This window comes from Gekko japonicus, unplaced genomic scaffold, assembly GCF_001447785.1.
Source record: "Gekko japonicus isolate JY-2015 unplaced genomic scaffold, Gekko_japonicus_V1.1 scaffold6187, whole genome shotgun sequence".
NCBI lineage: Eukaryota > Metazoa > Chordata > Lepidosauria > Squamata > Gekkonidae > Gekko > Gekko japonicus.
The window spans coordinates 25,008-32,201 of NW_015160408.1; the positions used below are offsets into that span (position 1 = coordinate 25,008).

The 7,194-nt window shown below is 53.3% G+C and overlaps 1 non-coding gene across 1 annotated transcript; it reads right to left on the reverse strand.

Moving 5' to 3' along the window:
* Positions 1–6,542: 6,542 nt before the first annotated feature.
* TRNAG-GCC lies at positions 6,543–6,613 on the reverse strand. Its single transcript has one exon. It is a non-coding gene; the product is annotated as a tRNA-Gly (tRNA).
* Positions 6,614–7,194: the final 581 nt, after the last annotated feature.

Consider the following 7,194-nt stretch of genomic DNA (forward strand, 5'->3'; position numbering starts at 1 on the left):
TCTTGCGCTTCTCGCACAGCCACTGCCTTCCCCGGCCCTGTGCCTGGTGGAACAGTGGGGTGGACGCCTGCTGCCATGGACTGCAAGGACGACATCGGTTGTTCCCACACAACCCGTCTATGGTTCCACAGCTTCGTGGCACCACTATGATGCCATGACATGGTTCTGATCCTCATGGTTCCTACGACTGTTGTCACATGACATGGTTGTACGCGATTGGACCCGGCCCACACCACACTTCCCATGTACCGCCCCACCACATCAGTGGCGTCAGTAGCACCGCAGACGGTATGCCATGACGCCGTGATTCGGTGGATTTGTTCAGAGCTAGCTGTGCCCAAGGACATTCTGTGTGTTTCGATGGTGGGTTTGGAGTGACCCACTTGTACAACCCTACGGATCAATGTGGGTGTCTGCCTTGGTACCATGTGTTTCCACGTCCATGGTGGCCCGGAATCCCTGAGGTTTGCTGTGTTCACTGCTGCCTTTAGGCTATGACAGGGTCAACAGTATGTTGTTGGTTTCATTCCATTTTATTGACGTGATCATATGCATTCATGGTACTCTGTGATGGAGGATCCTGTATATGCACGTCTGTGATGCCATGGATCTGCGGATGTGTGGGGTGTTGTGGTGCCCCCTATACACCTGCACATGGCATGCAGAATTTCCATGGTTGCATTCCATCTTTATGTCCTACTCATATGTGTTCATGGGAATCTCTGTAGACCCATCCTTTACCCAGACCCCGAGAACTACCAGGGGCTGGCCCTGTACACAGGACAGGAGACAGAGTGTGACGTCTATTAACGGTTTAATGTGGAGGTGTCATGGCCCCAGCGGGGTCTTTTTATTTATTTATCTTTCAACTTACTACCCCGCTCGAACCCCCCAAGGGGTCTCTGAGCGGCTTACAGTTAATCAATTATCCCTACCTATGGCCACACAGATACTGGGGGTGGGGGCAACCCTACTGGCACCCAGTGGAGGGACTGGTTGATCTTTTCTTCCCGGGTCGGCTTGTCGGCTCGCTGTCTTGGCTTCCGGTTCTTCTTTTTCCGGTGGTCTTTTCAGTGGCGGATCAGCAGGGCCCTTCTGTCGCGCGGCACTCTCCGGCGTGGCTTCGGCTCAGTCCTCCAGGCTCCGCCGCGCCTGTGCCTTCCACACTCCCCGCGTCTTCCTGGCTCCGCCTTCCGCCAATGTCTGTTCCACCGTAGAGGTTGTGCCTGGTCGCCATTTTTCGCCGCTTGTCGTTCACCGTTCTCCGATGCTCCAGCAACCCCCTCAACGGGGGAGGGTGCCCCCTACCATCTAAGGTAGGTACCCATTTATCTACTCGTGCATTGATGTTAATTGTCGCTTTTGAACTGCTTTGGTTTTTGCCGCCACCACCCTGGACTTTAGGGTTCCTCGGGAGTCCCAGGGTGTCTCCCAAGCCCTTGTTGACCGAGCAATACGGGCGTGAATGACCCAGGCGGACACCAGAATAAATTAAACAGAACAGGGTTTATTAGGAGAATGATTGGGCAAGGTGCTTCAACCAGGTAACAGGGGGAAAAGCCAACAGAAAATAAACTGAACGCAGCTGCCTTACTTTGGTTCCACTACCAGGCCCTCACCTACCCCACTCACTCAGGATTTTCCTCCTCTCCCAGCCCGGCCAGTCCCTCACTGGATCCAGCCGCAGGGAGACAGAGGACGGAGGGCTTCTTCCCCTTTTCCCTCAGAGAGTCTCCAGCAACCATTCATCATCAGCCAGCAACTGCCTTAACTGTCTCTCCCAGACTACACTCCCTAACAGACTCTAACGGTCTCTTTTTAGAATCTTCCCCTCGGCCCAAGCCTCCCAAGGCCCCCTGGGAGTTGTAGTCCCCTCCTCCCACTCCTGCACAGGCCTCTTGTCTGGCTAGGCCGTGCTTCCCAGGCCAGATCATGACAGGAGGCTAACCCATTTCCCGGTGTTCCAGGACCCTGATATGCCAGTGGGTTGCCAGTGGGTGCGGTTGGGAATTGGGTTGGGGGGGGGCTGGGCCTCCGTAGTGTCTCCTGGCCCGCCTCCAGAGCCATGTGTTCAAGGCCTCATGCACTGCCTTGCCTGCAACGTCTGCCATCTGTGGGTCCGGGTCCAGGAGGGCGGCCTCTGTGTCCTGAAGTGCCCGTTCCTCCTCAGTGAACACTTCCGGGACCGCATGCCCACGGTCCTCACACACATTGTGCAGAAACACACAGGCAGCAACGACTGGCTTGACATTCCGCAGCTCCACCGGCACCTGCAGTAGCAGGCACCACCACCGTGCCTTCAGCCGGCCAAAGGCACGCTCAGCCACATTGCGCACCCTGCTGTGCACCTTGTTGAAGTGCGCCTGCTGTGCATTGAGGTGGCCTTTGTCAGGAGGGATGAGCCAGCGTCGCAGGGGGTATGCCGCATCCGCCAGTATGAGTGGCGGCACCTGGACCCCCTCGATTGTGCGGGTGGGGTTACCAGGCACGTAGAGTCCCGCATCCATCGCGGCCATGATGTTCGAACGCATCAGGACGTGCGCATCGTGGCTTTGGCCACTTTGGCCCACAACAATGTCTACGAAACGACCCACATTGTCCACGGTGCCCTGCAGGAGTACTGAGCTGTAGTTCTTGTGGTTCATGTAGTACTGGGCCAGGTGGACAGCACAGCGATGTCCACGAAACGACCCACATTTTCCACGGTGCCCTGCAGGAGTATTGAGGTGTCGTTTTTGCAGTTCATGGGCCAGAGGGACAGGTACTCGCATGCGGATGTGGCATCCATCCATTGCGGCAACGCACTGCGGAAAGCCCTTGGCAGCGAAGGACCTCATTACCTGTGATTGACACACAGAGAGTGACGGGTGTAGCACCCACTTGGGACCTGGAGAGGGGGACCGCAAGGGATGGCACCTCCCGTGGAGCTGGCTCTTGATCTCCCGGTCGGCTCCTGCTACCCCATGTCCCTGGCTGCTGTCCCATCGGGTCTCCCACCTCACTCCCCATCCCTTCCTGTCCTCACCCTGTCTGGGTTCCGTAGGTACACCAGTCTCCGGTGGAGCGCCTCTGTGATGGCCCGTGTCACCTCCATCATGATGCCAGCCACGGTGGACCGTGCGAGACCAAACTGCTGTCCAATGGTTCTGTAGGACATTGTGTTGGCCATCCACCACACACTGACCGCGACACGTTCCTCCACTTACACGGGTTCGCTGCAGTCTATCCCGGAGGGCATCCACCAGCCACATGAATGTTGACCTGCGAATACATTGTGACATGGGACTGCCTTGATCCCGCTTGCCCGCCCCCCTCCCTCCTCCATGACCTGTGGGGGCTGCAACACCATGGTCCCAAGGGCCCTCGTGTACTGCTGTGCCACTGTGCCTGCGTTCTGAGCTTGGCCAGGGCCATGGAGCGCTACATGCTGCACTGTGCCCAGGGATCCTGGGTGTGGACATGTGTGTGTCCATGTCGCAGCAGCACCCCTGTCCGTCTGCCAAACGGCTGCTGGGAGAGGGCCCTACTGACTATCATGGCCACAGTGTCGATTGTGCCCAGCATGCCATGGCCACACGGCTGGGGCTGCCATACGACCTCCACGTGTTACCTGGACAGCCTGAAGTGCTCGAGCCACTGCTCATCGCCCCAGACATGAGTGACGAAGGTTGCCCACCATTCCTTGGGTCTTGGGTACACCCACCAGAGGCGGCCTGCGCACTCCGCGGAGAGATGGAGTAGCTGGAGTGTCTCTCTTCTTCTGCGGGTCTTCCGCCGCCTGCTGCGGCGTCAATGGCTGGCTAGCTGTGTGATGGCCATGGTAGCCAGGCTTGCCCGCTATGGAGGGCGGCTGTGACGAGGGCCCCCCCCTCCATTGGCTATGCCTCGGAGCTCTGTTGGGGTCAGGAAGCATCTGTCGCCCTCTCCGGTTAGCCCACCCCCTGCCTTCCGCGCCCCCATAACGAACGGGCGTCCGCGGGCGGTTTCCGGTTGCGTGCATGGTCAGGGCTTTCCGGATCCGATTGCTCGCTCATGCGCATGCGCAAACTTCGGTAAAAAACCCCACCCAACCCCGTTTGCCACGGCAGCGGCGCCTAGCCGTTGCTGGTGTGATTGCGCCGCGCCGCTTCTTTGCCGCGCTGCAGGATGGTCGTGTGATCGGAACCTCCCCCCTAACCACGGAACATTGACGGGACGTGTGATCGGGTGGCCGCGCGTTATTTTGTTCCGGGGCAAACAGCCACGCTCCCCCCCCCACATTTTCTGGCCCGTGGGACCGGGGCCCAAGTTACATTACAAGACAGTTATTTTGGGTGGAGCAAGCACCCCCCCAACCTCCTTGCTGTCCCTCTGAAAGAGGAGAGGCCCTTCATCACAGCGTCTTGGTGATGTGTTTGAACCCAGAACAAAGGAAGATTTCACCTTTTAAAACTTCTGCCCACTTAGGGAAACTCCCTCCCCCCGCCCACAATCCAGAGTCAGGAATCCTGATCCTTGTGTAAATCTGGGAGAACTGGGTTTGATTCCCCACTCCTTCACATGCAGCTGCTGGAGTGACCTTGGGTCAGTCACAAGTTCTTTCAGAGCTGCTCTCTCACGAGCAGTTCTCAAGAGAGCTCTCTCAGCCCCACCTACCTCACAGGGTGTCTGTTGTGGGGAGGGGAAGGGACAGGAGATTGTAAGCCACTCCTAAGACTCCTTCGGGCAGTAAAAGGCAGGGTATAAATACAGTCTCATCCTCCTCTTCTTGTGGGAGATGTTTAGCTGTCTGCTAATAAGGCCCTCTGGCATATAATCCTCATCTCTGTCTCCCTGATCAGATTCCTTTGGCAGGTAGACCTAAATGCTCTGGTTTTCCCACTGAACCCAAGTTCCTCTTTTTCTGATTCCTCTCTTGGGAAAATAAACAGCTTCCATGGGTTCAAAGACTACATGGGGTTACCTTTGAAGATTATCCAGATGTTTCCTCTTAAGGCAGGATTCCATGCCAGCCAACCAGAAGGCTTGCTGAGTTACGACCCCATATGCGATTTTGGTGTAGTGGTTAAGAGCGGAGGACTCTAATCTGGAGAACTAGGTTTGATTCCCCACTCCTCCACATGCAGCTGCTGGGTGACCTTGGGTCAGTTACAAGTTCATTCAGAGCTGTTCTCTCAAGGGCAGTTCTTGAAAGAGCTCTCTCAGTCCCACCTACCTCACAGGGTGTCTGTTGTGGGGAGAGAGAGGAAAGGGTATTGTAAACTGCTCTAAGACTCAGAGTGAAGGGAGATGCATAAATCCAATCTCCTCCTCTTCCTCAGTCATGTGAAGTATCCTTCTTTGGCGTTAGAATATACATCTATTTTGAATGTTGTTCCGCATAAAAGCAATCATCCTTCTGTAGCCAGCCTACTTCCCCCTTCTCCTTTTTACTGATGCCTGCTGGGAATGCTGGATCCAACATAAAAAGGACAGCAAATAAAGTATTGTGAGCAAGTAAAGTATTTGTGGAGGGGAAACCGGAGATATTTCTCATTAGCTGGTCTGTTTCTTATGAAGGGACTAAGATGTGAATGCTAGGATCACCTGCTGTATGGATACATGGAACAACAACAACAACAACAAAAGGAATATCAGCACACAAACGTTACTGGGAAAGGTTGCCCTGGTGTTTGTGGATGAAAGTTTACACTTTATACTGGCTTAGTGGAACAAGTTATCTGATTTGTAAAATTGTTTTGCTTTGCTTGTGATTTAAGGTTGGGAACAAACAATGTACTAAGTGGTGTCTTTCTGGCAAACTTTGAAAGGGTTTATTGTGGTGGTAACAGACGGAAACGGCTACAGCTTTCCCCCTCCTTTAAAAAACAAACAAAATGTCCTCCCAACCCACTTCTAACAGCAGTCCTTTTTTGTACCCTCTGTAGAGATGAAGATCTGTTATCTAAAGAGCTCCTGAAACAGAAAATGCCTCTAGTTTTCTGTACAAAGAACTGAGGGGGTTAATCCTCCGGAGAGCCAATCAGATTGTCAGAGGAGGAAAGGAGGAGGAGCTTTGCAGAACGTGATTCTACCGTAAAGGAATTTTTTATGCAGCATCCCTTTGTTTTTCCTTGTAACATGCTTTTTGCACCCAAATGTCCTGACTTGTTTTCTTGCCTTTTTGTGTGGAAACAGGAATGAGTGCAGCGATTCTTAAGGGTTAAAAGTTTTCCTGAGAGGAATGCATATTCTTCACTGAGCAGTCACCGACAGTTGGGGGGATTAGCTCAGTGGTAGAGCACACCAGGGTTTTTGATATATGTGTTTCTTCACGTTTCAAAATGCTGTGTCCTTCAACACGTACAAAACAACTTTGTTTTTCCCTGCTTGTTTTCAGTCAGATCTATAACCATATAAGCTTTTTGCTTACATTGCTGCAAACGCATGCTTGCCTATGCATGTCTGTGGCTTTCTTCCTCATGTTAGACATAACTTCTGGTATGTAATTTTTATAAGAACAGCACTTGCCTGTCACAGGAAAATATGAATTGCAGTGCCAAAAAAAAATAAAAATTATCAGTTGCATTGGCCGGGAATCGAACCCGGGCCTCCCGCGTGGCAGGCGAGAATTCTACCACTGAACCACCAATGCACACACACTGAGATGTGTTCCAGAGTTGTTTTATGGGGGGGGGGGGAATTGTTCCTAGCTATATTTATTTCCAAGCTTGTTAAATGATGTGTTTCTGTACTCTTGATGATGAAAATTAACTTTGGAGACTTTATAAATCTAAATTCTCCATCCACCCCCCTTAAGGGAATCTGGGAGACGCAGGTTTAAATTTCCACGCCGGCGTAGAAGCTTGCTGGGTAACCTCAGACTGGGTATATGCACTGAGCCTAATCTACCTCATTGGGCTGTTGTAAGGTAGGGTTACCATATTTTGAAAAGCAAAAAAGAAGACAAATTTCCCAACTGCCTGCTTTCTGTAGAAATGACAGGCGTGGGTTCAGGAGTGTATAGAACAGACTGTGTGCAAGCTAGAGGATCCAAACTCGCAAGAGATCTCCCCGGGATGGACACACACACCCTCCCCCTGGAAGCAGGCAGGAGGGAACTGTTAGGGGCATTATCACATGCTCCCCAGTGCCCGCCCGCCCCGTCCACTCAAGGTGACTACAGGGCAGGGCCAACCCTCCAGCCCTGCACAGTCCCACGAGCCACCACCGGGC